Here is a 14300-nt window from a genome sequence, read left to right as displayed (position 1 = left end):
GCACAGAAAATTCCCATCCTTCCTAAACAAAAGCCATCTACTTTCAGAAGATGGAACCACAGTGCAGTTTCGGACACAGGTATCCAACATTCCCAGAATTGTTGATTGCTTAAAGTGGTTCTAAAAATACAAGTTTTTTTTTACCTTATTGCATTCTATGCATTAAGGTAAAAAAAACTTCTGAGAGAGAAGTAGAAACAAATCATTTAGGAAAGTGTGCAGTTCACATTGGGCTGAATAGTGAATATATGAAAGGAGGGTGGACAGGTGTTTATAAGACTTTGAGGGGGAGAGGAGGAGAAGGTAAAAAGGGTAACTACATGAAGCAGTTATCCCTTAATGCAAGACTATGGCTAATGCTACGCAGGTGAGTAAAACTGCTGGCTAGCAAAAGTAAGTATCTTCCTAACAATTATTTTTATTTGAAGTACAATAATTTCAACTGAAGCATTAAATCTCTCCCTAACAATCAGCTTAAGACTCAATTCACATCTATGTATGTTGCTTTTGAGCATTTCTGCATTGCTTTTTGCGGTGCTTGCCGTGTTTTTTGGACACTCGTTTTTACGATTTTGCCACGTTTTGTGTTTTTTTTTTCTACACTGTATATAGCTGGTTGCTAAGGAGGGGATCAGGGAAGCCGGCCACCATGTCCTTAACAACCGATGAGTCATCAGCTGTCAGCAGTCTTCCCCGCTGAATGTAAATAAAAAGAATTGCTGGCTAAAAAAAAAAAATTTTTTTTTTTAAATGGCGTGGGGTCCCCCCCAAAATCCATACCAGAGCCTTATCCGAGCATGTAGCCCGGCAGGTCAGGAAAGGGAGGGGACGAGCGAGCGCCTCTCCCCTCCTGAACCATACCAAGCCGCATGCCCTCAACATGGGGGGATGGTTGCTTTGAGGCAGGGGGGCTCTGCGCCCCCCACCCCAAGGCACCTTGCCCCCATGTTGATGGGGACAAGGGCCTCTTCCCGACAACACTTGCCCGGTGGTTGTTGGGGTCTGCGGGCGGGAGGCTTATCGGAATCTGGAAGCCCCTTTAACTAATGGGGTCCCCAGATCCCGGCCTCCCCTCCTATGTGAATGAGCATTGGGTACCCCTACCCATTCACCAAAATAAAGTAGTGTAGTGTGAAAAAATACAGTAGACAGTTTTTGACAAGTCTTTTATCAAATATATCTTCTTCTTCTTCCTGCGTCTTCTTCCATCTTCTCCCCCATCTTCCTCCTCTGGTCTTCCCCTTCTCCCGCTTCTTCTTCCGTTCTTCTTCTTTCTCCTGTCTTCTTTGTTCTTCTTCCTCTGTCCCCGACCCTCCTCCGATGCTGCGTCCCGCTGATCTGTCCATGTCGATGTCAAGTATGTCTTAGATAACGCTGGGGGTGTGGCCATCAGATGACGTCTTCATGAGGCCCTGCCTTCTTGTGACATCACCGACCGGGGCATGATGGGTTTGTGACGTCACAAGGGGCAGGGCCTCCGGATGACATAATCCGATGGTCACCTCCCCATCGTGATCTAAGACATGCTTGAAATCAGCACGGACAGATCAGTGGGACACAGCATCGGAGGGGGGTCAGCGGCAGAGGAAGAACAGCAGACAATAGACAGGAGAAAGAAGAAGAGCGGAACATTGTACCCCATACTCATTCACATGGGGGAGGCCGGGATCTGGGGGCCTCATTGTTAACGGGGGCTACCAGATTCCAAGAACCCCCTGTCCGCAGACCCAAACACCGGGCAAGGGCATGTGGCCTGGTATGATTCGGGTGGGGGGGGGCTCGCTCATCCCCTCCCTTTCCTGACCTGCCGGGCTGCATGCTCAGATAAGGGTCTGGTATGGATTTGGGGGGGGACCCCACGTCATTTATTTTTTACATTTTGGCGTGGGGGGTCCCCTCCGAATCCATGCTAGACCCAAGGGCCACGCTGCTTTTTTTTCACAATTTTTTTTTTTTAGCAATTCTTTTTTTTTTTTTACATTTAGCAGGGAAGCCCACTGGCAGCTGAGGACTCATTGGTTGTTAAGGATGCAGCGGCTGGCTTACTGACCCCCTCCTTAGCAACCAGCTATATACAGTGTAGAAAAAAAAAACGCAAGACGCAAAATGCAAATCGCTGCAAAATTGCAGTAAAAACATGGAACTTGCGTTTTGGATGCGGGTCCACTGAAGTCTGTTACATGCAAAACAATGCATTTTGCGGGATAAAAAGTCCCCGACCCTTTCCAAAAACGCAGAGGCACAAAAAAATGCATTGATGTGAACGTGTTAGATAGGAACTCATGTTAAAAATTCCCTGCATTTCTGCAAAATGCAAAATGCATCAAAAAATGCATTAGTGTGAATCAAGCCTTAGTCTCCTGTGCTGTTGCTTCCACCTTGCAGAATATATTCAAATGCAAACTCTCTGGACAGTTAAGAGACAAGCCGTGCTATACCAGATAAAGAAAGGTCACATGGGTTACATACCAGTGAAGAAATTGGCAAGCGTGAATATCTATTAGCAACAGAAAAAAAAAATTTAAAAAAAAAGAAAAAATAATCAAAAAGTTGGATTATTTATGCTTTATTTCTCACCATACCCTTCCTCAAAAATGGAGTTGCACTTTATTTTCTACAGTACACAAGCCAGCCCGGTACATAACCTCTCCTCTGAAGTGCAATAAGCATCACTTGAAAATTGTCTACCTGTACCATAACATCATTGGTCTCCAATCGCCCTCCCTTCCCCCATCGCCAAGCATCACAACGGTGACATTATCAGCCTGGAATAAAAGCTTCATCTGATTTCATCGGTTTTATTATCCCGTACTCGGCAGAAGAGATTTTTCACAGTGACTTTCTCTAAATGACCTGCCGTGAGAGAAATCAGGAATTGCATGAAAGGTACATGAGCGGCTGAGGAGGTAGGAAGGGAAAAGGAACTTATTCTGCAACCTGACAAGCAATGGTCCCTTAACAGCTGGATAAAAGGGGCTCCGGACTATAAGATAAACTGGCCATTGTTGAGACTAAGGGAGCCACTGTAATCACAAAATGTGGTTAACAAAGTTACCTCCTTTTCCTTCAAGGGGACAGCCATCAATATGCAAGAAATCTGACATCCAGCCTTCCTTTCAGTCTTGCACAGTTGTAGCGGCTCCTCTCCCAGACTGGAATGGCTTCCTCTGATTTCAATGAACACTGTGAGCTTCTCACCACGTGCATTAAAAGCTAGAGCAAGTCAGATAAAACACCACCTCATTTCCTGGCTGGAAGACATCCATCATCACACCCAGTACTGCCCACTGGATGTGACAGGGAATACAATTTTATCAACCCCCCCCCCTCGCCCTTGTAAATAAATTAGAAAGTACGTGGAAAGGGTCCAAAACCACATCATATTTTTATGTGTCCAGTTTACATGTAAATCATGCTTTGGATAGTTGATCTTCAACCACTTGAATACTAGCCTGTATATACACCTTCATTACCAGGCCATTTTTTCAGTGCTGTGATAGTTTGACTGACAATTTATCAGTCATGCAAAATTGTAGCCAAATGAACATGTCCCTTTTTTGGAAAGTGGACGCCCATTATCCAAGATCATCAATCTCATGCCCCCAGCCACAGGAATATATATATAATATATATACAAAAATGTGAGGGGTGTACTTACTTTTGTGAGATACTGTGTGTATGTATGTGTGTGTGTATATATATGGTGTACTTACTTTTGTGAGATACTGTGTGTATGTATGTGTGTGTGTATATATATATATATATATATACACACACATACATACACACAGTATCTCACAAAAGTAAGTACACCCCTCACATTTTTGTAAATACTTTCTTCTACCTTTTCATATGACAACACTGAAGAAATGACACTTTGCTACAATGTAAAGTAGTGAGTGTACAGCTTGTATAACAGTGTAAATTTTTTGTCCCCTCAAAATAACTCAACACACAGCCATTAATGTCTAAACCGCTGGCAACAAAAGTCAGTACACCCCTAAGTGAAAATGTCCAAATTGGGCCCAAAGTGTCAATATTTTGTGTGGCCACCATTATTTTCCAGCACTGCCTTAACCCTCTTGGGCATGGAGGTCACCAGAGCTTCACAGGTTGTCACTGGAGTCCTCTTCCACTCCTCCATGACGACATCACGGAGCTGGTGGATGTTAGAGACCTTGCGCTCCTCCACCTTCCATTTGAGGATGTTCCACAGATGATCAATAGGGTTTAGGTCTGGAGACATGCTTGGCCAGTCCATCACCTTTACCCTCAGCTTCTTTAGCAAGGCAGTGGTCATCTTGGAGGTGTGTTTGGAGTCGTTATCATGTTGGAATACTGCCCTGGGGCCCAGTCTCTGAAGGGAGGGGATCATGCTCTGTTCAGTATATCACAGTACATGTTGGCATTCATGGTTCCCTCAATGATCTGTAGCTCCCCAGTGCCGGCAGCACTCATGCAGCCCCAGACCATGACACTCCCACCACCATGCTTGACTGTAGACAAGACACACTTGTCTTTGTCCTCCTCACCTGGTTGCCCCCACACACGCTTGTCACCATCTGAACCAAATACGTTTATCTTGGTCTCATCAGACCACAGGACATGGTTCCAGTAATCGATGTCCTTAGTCTGGTTGTCTTCAGCAAGCTGTTTGCGGGCTTTCTTGTGCATCATCTTTAGAAGAGGCTTCCTTCTGGGACGACAGCCACGCAGACCAATTTGATGCAGTGTGCAGCGTATGGTCTGAGCGCTGACAGGCTGACACCCCACCCCTTCAACCTCTGTAGCAATGCTGGCAGCACTCATATGTCTATAAATATATATACGCTGCGCTAAAAAGGTATGTATAAGAAAAGCACAGTAAATAATTGATCTCAAATTAAATAAATAATGAACCAGTGAATTATAAATGTTAATACACATATATCATACTATGGATATAATTAAAGTGCCTAGTAACTGTGTATTACACGCAAAAATAAAAATATATATAAAAAAGCAGCAATATATCAAAGTGCTTCTGTGCTTTCATATAGTGTCCAAATAAGTCAATAATGACCGTGCTGAAAAACGATGCTGTAAATCAGGGGTCTTCAAACCACGGCCCTCCAGTTCTTCAGGAACTACAATTCCCATCATGCCTAGTCATATCTGTGAATGTCAGAGTTTTACAGTGCCTCATGGGACGTGTAGTTCTGCAACAGCTGGAGGGCCGTAGTTTGAGGATCCCTGCTGTAAGTGATTTAAATCATATAACAAAGTGCTCATGTGCATGTAAGTAGCGACCAATTGCGTCACTGATCCAGTATTGATAAAGGTCCGTGTAATCCAAAAGCTGTGATCCAAGCCGTGCTAAAGTGTCATCACTCAGGTGCCCCCCTTAGGTAATAAATTTTCACCTTGGAGCGTGTGACTTTGCGATTAAGCAAAGTCAAAACACGCATGTGACCCACCTCTGAGCTCTATAACAGTATTGGGCTCCTGGATTCCTCAGCATACACCAACCGGGATATGAAATAGGAAAAACTCAATAGTGCAAGTACAGTTTGAACCGTTTATTAAATAAAGCAAAACAGATCCCCTTCAGGGGTACTCACACAGATTAGGTGCGTCACTGCATCGCTCTATAGTAAGCCTATACTGGTGTATACCAATGGTGGTATTGGGATGAAGCGGGCGTTCTCCTCACTGCACAAGATGCCTGCCGTGCCGTGCTGTCCTGACCCCTCCCCAACGCGTATTGACGCAGGGATTATGCATCTACTTCAGGGGTACAGGGGTGGAAGAGATGAGAAGGGGGTTCAGCAGTGGGACAGAAGATCAGGGGGTTACAGTGGTGGGGCAGATGAGCAGGGGGTTCAGTGTTGGGCCAGATGAGAAGGGGGTTCAGTGGTGGGACAGAAAAGCAGAACTTCAAGTGACCAGTATGAGAGAGTGAGAGCGAGAACACCAAATTTAACACGCCTTCTCCCCATTCATACCTGAGACCTTGTAACACTAACGAGTGACACATGACACCGGGGAGGGAAAATGGCTAAATTGGGCCCAATTTGGGGTGTACTCACTTTTGTTGCCAGCGATTTAGACATTAATGGCTGTGTGTTGAGTTATTTTGAGGGGACGGCAAATTTACACTGTTATACAAGCTGTACACTCACTACTTTACATTGTAGCAAAGTGTCATTTCTTCAGTGTTGTCACATGAAAAGATAGAAGAAAATATTTACAAAAATGTGAGGGGTGTACTCACTTTTGTGAGATACTGTATATACATGAATGCTAATGCACCCAAAACCACCAACCTCCATTTAACAAGATCCCCAAAAAACATTAAAGTGGAATTAAACCCTCCAATTCTTTTCAGCTAAGGAATGTTTGATCTGCAACTGCCATGGTGCTGCACATGAGATTAGTTATGACACCAGCCATTCGATGGTTGGACAGTTTCGTTGAGAGCAGAAGCAAATGTGACAGTTATCATCATTCCTGTCCTGAATTTTGAAACCGTTTGATCGATGGGTATAGTTCCGCTTTAGGCTACTTTCACACTGGGGTGGGAGGGGGGGGGGTGGCGCTTTACCGCTGTTATAGCGACACTTTTCGGCCACTAGTGGGGAGCTTTTATGCCCCGCTAGCGGCCGAATGGCAGGGGCGGTGGAGGAGCGGTGCTGCTTGCAGGACTTTTTTTTTATTTATTTAAGGTATGCGGAATGAAAAATAAGGTATGGCATTACATACGGTAACTAATGACATCCAGAAATAGACATTAAATCCATTAAATCCATCACTTCAAATAGGCAGAGGATATCAGCGAGAAAACCAACAAAGTTCCTTAACAGCCATATGGAAAAAATTATCAACAGTAGGTTATTGCCTCTACATCACATATAGCCTGTTTTTCAAACAGAACTGTGGTGGGAACCTCAAATTATAAAAGAAAAATATGGGCCCTACATGTACCTATAAGAAAAAGAAATAAGGTGAGAAGAATGTGACCCTAACTAGCAGGCATTGTGAGGTAGGGAGCATCACGTATATGTCTTAAACTGTACCAGGCACGGCTCTCTTCCCCGATATTGTAGGGGGCGGCACCTATTGAACATCGCATACTGGTAGATTTTTTCTGGGTAATATAGAAAAATGGATGACACCTTGTCAGGAAGGGAGAGAAATTGGAAGATGGGGTGAGAAGGGAAAAAAAAAAAAAAAGAAAGGGGAAGTGGGAGGACTTTTTCTAACGTCCTGAAAGCGCACCGCTCCAGTGTGAACGCACTCGGGCTTTCACATTGGGGCTGCAGTGGAGGCATTTTTCAGGCACTTTACAGGCACTATTTTTAGCCCTTTAGCGCCTGAAAAACGCCTCAGTGTAAAAGTAGCCTTAAGCAAATCGAGGTCCCATTTTAGAAATTTTTAGGCACTGATGAGTTTGTTGTAGAGGCCAATCTGCTGACAGCCTTAAAGCGGAATTAAGCCCTCCTATCCTTTACAGCCAAGGCAGCTGCTTCTGTTTGATCTGCAACTTCCATGGTGCTGCACATGTGACCAGTTATGACACCAGCCACTTGATGGTGTGGCAGTTTGGTTGAGGACACAAGCAGAATGTGACAGTTAGCAATCCCGGCATTCCAGGAATGTAACTGTTTTGAAAGGGTTAAATCGGGTTTAGTTCCCCTTTATGATTTACTGCTGGGGCTTCAGCAAAATGGCAGCCTCCAGCAAGAAGAAACAGAAGCAATGCTGGAGGCAATTTTTACAACACACACTAATTTTGGTAGCATAATTTATTCACCTCCCTGGCGTAGGGCTGGGGAAAAAATCGATTAAAATCTTGAATCGAGTTGAGAGGTCAAATCGATTCAAAATTTAAGCAAATCGATTTTTTTAGATTTTTTTTTTCACCACGCCGGTCCTGAGGAGCTGCGGGCAGGAGGTTTTAGGCGAGGCCGCGGCTTCGGCCTAGCCCGCGGCTTCGGCCTAGTCCACGAGGCCTGATGCCACGGACTAGGCCTCGCCTAAAAACTCCTGCCTGCAGCTCCGCAGGACCGGCGCTGACACCGCACCGGTCCTGAGGAGCTGCGGGCAGGAGTTTTTAGGTGAGGCCGCAGCTTCGGCCTAGCCCGCGGCTTCGGCCTAGTCCACGAGGCCCGATGCCACGGACTAGGCCTCGCCTAAAAACTCCTGCCCGCAGCTCCTAAGGACTGGCGCGGTGTCCAAAAAAAAAAAAAACTTGATTCGAATCAAGTTTTTTTTTAAAGAAAATTGAAGATTTTTTTTTTTTTTTTGAAAATCGCCCAGCCCTACCCTGGCGGTATTCCCGAGTGTGGCTCGGGGTGAGTTTTTAGTACCAAAAGCGGTAACCCCGAGTCACACTCGGGATCGCATCGCAGGATCCAGGCAAAGTTACTTACAGGATCCTGCAATGTCTCCCCGCTGTGTGTGCGAGCCGTGTCTCCGCTCGATCTATCACAGTGTCGAGCTCCGTTCCCTGCGAGCGCTGCGACGCACGGGGACCGAGCACGGCGCCAAATTCAAAAAGTTAGAAAACACATTTCACATACAGTACACTGTAATCTTACAGATTACATTACTGTATCACATTATTTCACATCCCTTTTGTCCCTAGTGGTTTGTCCAGTGCCCTGCATGCAGTTTTATATTATATATACTGTTCTTTCTGCCCGGAAACTGGAGATTGTCCATAGCAACCAAAAGGTTTTAGACCGGCTAGAAAACAGCGATAGTAAATTGGAATCACATGCAGAATTGAGCGATAGTGAATCATGGGGAAATTCGTCATCAAACACTGAAAGTAATGACAGCCACAATTCTGCAACTGATCAAATTTCAGTGTTTTTGATTTGATTACATTATTGAATCATTTTTATTATTATTCTATTATTATTTGTTATAATTATTTATAGTTCTTTATTATATTATAATTTATGATTTCGTGTTTCAAACTTAATCATACCCGGGCTGTCTACTAGACTCTTGTTTGGACAGATTTAAGTGTGTTAATTCCTAAGAATTACAGGCGTACAATATAAAACGCCAAATTTCCATGCAGAACAACTGTACCGCTTTGAGCATCAAAAACCTGACATAATCAAACCACCAGGGAGGTTAATGTACAATGTATGTCCCTTGCTAAAGAACATTATTTTTTATCAAGTTGTTATGGGTAAAGTTCCGCTTTAAGGTGGTTAAAGAGTACCTGTACTTACAACAAAGCTTCTACATTGCCATTGGGAATGTCTTTGTAACTGTTCATGTACCCGATCAGCCCAGTGTTCCCTGGGGAGACCCGAAATCTCACAAATGACTTATGCCATTTTATCCCCCCAAACAGAGGAGTTTTCAGTAGAGACTGAAATAATGAATAATTCTTCTGTAAAGCCTCACATCCAACGATCTATAGGTCACAGAACCAAACACACAGCTGCTATTTCAAATATGATCAATAATTGTGAATGTCTCCTGCTCAATTAAGGACAATTGGAGACAGTTTGAAAGATGCAATTATTACCAGTGGCATGGCTTGAAGGGCCACTGGAAATGAGCTGACAGCTGGCTTATGTAAAACAGTTTTCATTCCACCCTTTGTAGATACATATGTAAAATCACCAGAAAAGCTTATTTCTAATTAAGGCAAAGTGACTTTCCAAATATCACATACTAAGATATGTATAAAAATTACTGCATGCTGCATTTTTTTTGTGTAACACATATTAATCACTTGACCTCCAGAAGGTTTTGCCCCCTTCATGACCAGACCGTTTTTTGCTGCTCAGCACTGCGCTGCTTTTACCGCTTGCCGACCAGCCGCCGTCATTATACTGCGGCAGGTCGGCACGATCCCGCGAACTGTCGTAGCTGTAGGTCGGCTCGCCGGATCGGATAGCACGCGCCTGCTGCACTGCGGGGGTGCCGATGCTCGTGGCCGACGATCACGAGCACAAGGGACAGAACACGGAAGTGTGTGTGTGTAAACACACAAATCCCTGTTCTGTTCTGAGAGGAGTGACAGATCTTGTGTTCCTATTAGCTAGGAACCACAATCCGTCACTTCCTCTAGTCATTCCCCTCCCCCTTCAGTTAGAATCACCTCCCAGGGAACACAGTTAACCCGTTGATCGCCCCCTAGTGTTAACTCCTTCCCTGCCAGTGTCATTTTTACAGTAATCAATGCATTTTTATAGCACTGATCGCTGTATAAATGCCAATGGCCCCAAAAATGTGTCAAAATTGCCAGATGTGTCCGCCATAATGTCGGAGTCACAATAAAAATCGCAGATCGCCGCGATTACTAGTAAAAAAAATAAAAAAATAATAAAAGTGCTAAAAATCTATCCCCTATTTTGTAGACGCTATAACTTTTGCGCAAATCAATATACGCTTATTGCAATTTTTTTTACCAAAAATATGTAGAAGAATACATATCGGCCTAAACTGAGAAAAAAATAGCTTTTTTAAAAAAAAAATGGGGATATTTATTATAGCAAAAAGTACAAAATATTGTGGTTTTTTTTTAAATTGTCTCTCTTTTTTTGTTTATAGCGTAAAAAATAAAAATTGCAGAGGCAATCAAATACCACCAAAAGAAAGCTTTATTTGTGGGGGAAAAAAAGGACGTCAATTTTGTTTGGGTGCAACGTCGCACAACCGCGCAATTGTCAGTTAAAGAGACGCAGTGCCGAATCGCAAAAAATGGCCCGGTCATTCAGCAGCCAAATCTTCCGGGGCTGAAGTGGTTAACTGGCAATTGCGCGGTCATACAACATTGTACCCAAATTACATTTTTATCATTGTTTTACACAAATAGAGCTTTCTTTTAGTGGTATTTGATCACCTCTGTGTTTCCTTTTTTTTTTTTTTATTATATAAATGAAAAAAGACCAAAAATTTTGGAAAAAAAATTAATTTCTTTTATAAAACATATCCAATATATAAGTCAAAAAATCAACTTTCTTCATATATCGAGACCAAAATTTATTCTGCTACAATGTCTTTGGTAAAAAGATGAAAAAAAAATCCCAGCAAGTGTCCATTATTGTTTTGTGCGAAAGTTATAGTGCCTACAAACTATGGTATACAGGGGGTAAAATAAGTATTGAACACGTCACCATTTTTTTTTAGGTGAATATATTTCTAAAGGTGCTATTGACATTGACAATTTTCCCCACGTCGGTAACAACCCATGTAATCCATACATACAAAGACCCAAAACAATTCAGTTCAGAAATTAGGTTATGTGTAATAAAATGAAATGACACAGGGAAAAAGTATTGAACACATTAACTGAAATTTATTTAACACTTGGTACAAAATCCTTTAAAGGATGACTCCACTTTTGTGGGGGGAAAAAAAAGCAAATAAAGAAAAAAATAACATAGCGCATATAATTGCAACACTAATCATATTGTAATTGAATGTTATTAAAAATGACCTTTCCTTTTCAATCTACAACCACTGTAATTATCTGAGAATGCAATGCAATATGGCTACCTGGAGTTGTTCTGTACACAGAGTGTGTACCGACCACTCCCCAGAAACATCATTTCCTGCTTGTGTGATTGGCTCACCAATTTTCCCAGAAGTCTGCCTAAGATACAAGTCAGATTTCAGGCATCCCCTGCAACAAAAATGTCATTTTTGGAGAGATACTTTCAAAAGGAAAACACGTCTAAAGGGTTGCAGGCCCAGCAGATTTTCTCATTAGTGCCCTGCAGCTGCCACACCTGACAGTTAATTATGAAACCACTCCCATTAGACCCACTCAGTACAGAGGCACAGACAAACACACAGGGATTTCTTCAGAATAACAAAAGGTAGGAATCTGCACACAACAAAGTTTCTTATAATCCTTGCAATGTACATAGATGACCCAGAGGGGAATGTTTTTTTCTCGACAAAAGTGGAGTTACGCTTTAAGGTTCACAATAGCGCGATCTCAGAGAACGCATGTGATTCGCACCCGCACTGCACGTGCCGATCACATGCGATCTCTGAGCAATGCGAGTTGTTTTTCCCCGCACTAGAATCGGATCTCGCATGGGTGTTCTCAGAGCATTTTCCCGATTCTCTGCTCAAGCCGACAGCTGACAAAAAAAAAAAAACAGGCAGTCTGCCAAGATTCACAACATTCCTCCGCCACTGAGCTAACTATAAACATTGTAAGATTTTGTTCTTTAGATCAAAGGAATGAACTTTGGTCTGTAAGACCCCTTTCAAACTGGGGCTGTTTTCAGGTGCTTTAGTGCTGAAAATAGCCTCTGCTAAGTGCCTGAAAACCGACTCCCATTCATTCCAGTGTGACTTTTCAGACTGGGGTGGTGTGCTTGCGGGACGTTGGGAAAAGTCCTGCAAGCAGCATCTTTGGGGCAGGTTGGGAGAGCGCTGTATACACTGCTCCTACACCGCCCCTGCCCATTGGAATGAACGGGCAGTGCTTTCAAAGCGGCTGAGAAAACAGATTTTTTAACCCCTTTTTTTGGGGTTAAAAGCATCCCACTAGCATCCGAAATCTGCGTAAAAGCGCCGCTAAAACAAGTGCCGCTTTACTGCGGCCCCAGTGTGAAAGGGGTCTAAATGAGGTCAGTTTAACCACTAAACCTTTCTCTGACACTTGTTGGTTTCAAGTTAAAATTAGTATTTTCTGCTAGAAAATTACTTAGAACCCCCAAACATTATATATTTTTATATGGCAGAGACCCTAGAGAATAAAATGGTGGTTTTGGGAAAAAATACACTTTAATGAATTAAAAAAAAAAATAAACAGTAAAGTTAGCCCAATTTTTTTGTATATTATGAAAGATGATGTTACGTTGCGAGAATCGTGATCTTTATTCTAAGCAAAAAAAATTGTGATTCGCATTTTGGACAGAATCGTGCAGCTCTATGTCTAATGCCGCGTACACACGAGCGGACTTTACGGCAGACTTTGCCCGGCGGACTGGATTTCGTCAGACAATTGGATCGTATGTGGGCTCCAGCGGACTTTGTTTTCTCAAAATTTGGACGGACTCAGATTTGAAACATGTTTTAAATCAATCCGTCGAAATCGAGTCCGGTCGAAATGTCCGCTCGTCTGTATGCTAGTTCGACGGACAAAAAGCCACGCTAGGGCAGCTATTGGCTACAGGCTATGAATTTCCTTGTTTTAGTCCGGTCGTACGTCATCACGTAGGAATTTGACAGACTTTGGTGGATTGTGTGTAGGCAAGTCCGTTCATTCAGAAAGTACGTCGAAAAGTCCGCCGGGCAAAGTCTGCCGTAAAGTCAGCTCGTGTGTATGCGGCATAATACATCCCACAGACTTTCAGATGCCATTATAACAAGATAAAAAAGCCATAAAATGATGGCTGTGGGTGTGTATTCTCATATACTGAATTCTTAGTAATTCCTTCCCTGATGCCAGACAGCACCTCATAAGGTCACTGAATTGTACTCTGTGATGCTTGTATCAATCTCTTTTTTTTTTTTTCTTTTCCTTGCTTCACCAATTCATGACAGGTATGCATTTACTTGATGGCTTTGGGAAATATCTGTGTCCTGACATTTTTATTTTTAACTGGACTTTACGTGAGAGAAAACAAGGAGCCTGCAGTGGGTGTGTTCGGGAACAGCTCTACTGCATCACAAGAAGAGGTTCCCAGATCAGATTGCTGACAAAATGGAGTGTTGTGGACTAATCCGAAACAGCAATGTCCCGACCAGCGTTTCTCAACCCTCATACCTCAGAGGGACCCTTGAAATGATTTTCAGGTCTCAGGGAACTCATACTGAAAATTTTTATCTACAGCTCTCAGTACAATAAGCAAGATCAGTAAATTATAGAAGTAATAATACATTCAAGAATAAAGAGCATTATGTATATACATGTATATACAATGTATATTATGTAACTACAGCATTTCACATCCAAGGTGGACCACTTTTTACACCTCATGCTCTATATGATAAAACTATTTTTAATATTAGCCACAGATATATACATATATATATATATATATATATATATATATATATAAATAAATACAGTATCTAGTAAAAGGAACACTGGCAAGCTCCACTACATTGGTGATCAGCAGAGAAATGCCTCCTTGTATTGTTGGCCAGTGAAGATTCCCCCAATATTGGTGGTCAGTGGGTGAAGGGCACCCTTACATTTATGTTCGATGACAGGGAAGAATGACCATTACTTTGGGTGCCTCTAGGAAGAATGCTCATTACATTGATGGTTACAGGAAAAAATACTGCTTACATTGGAGGTCAGTGGGAAGAATGTGCCTTACATT

Source organism: Aquarana catesbeiana, linkage group LG07, assembly GCF_042186555.1.
Source record: "Aquarana catesbeiana isolate 2022-GZ linkage group LG07, ASM4218655v1, whole genome shotgun sequence".
Lineage (NCBI taxonomy): Eukaryota > Metazoa > Chordata > Amphibia > Anura > Ranidae > Aquarana > Aquarana catesbeiana.
This window is presented reverse-complemented; position numbering follows the sequence as displayed.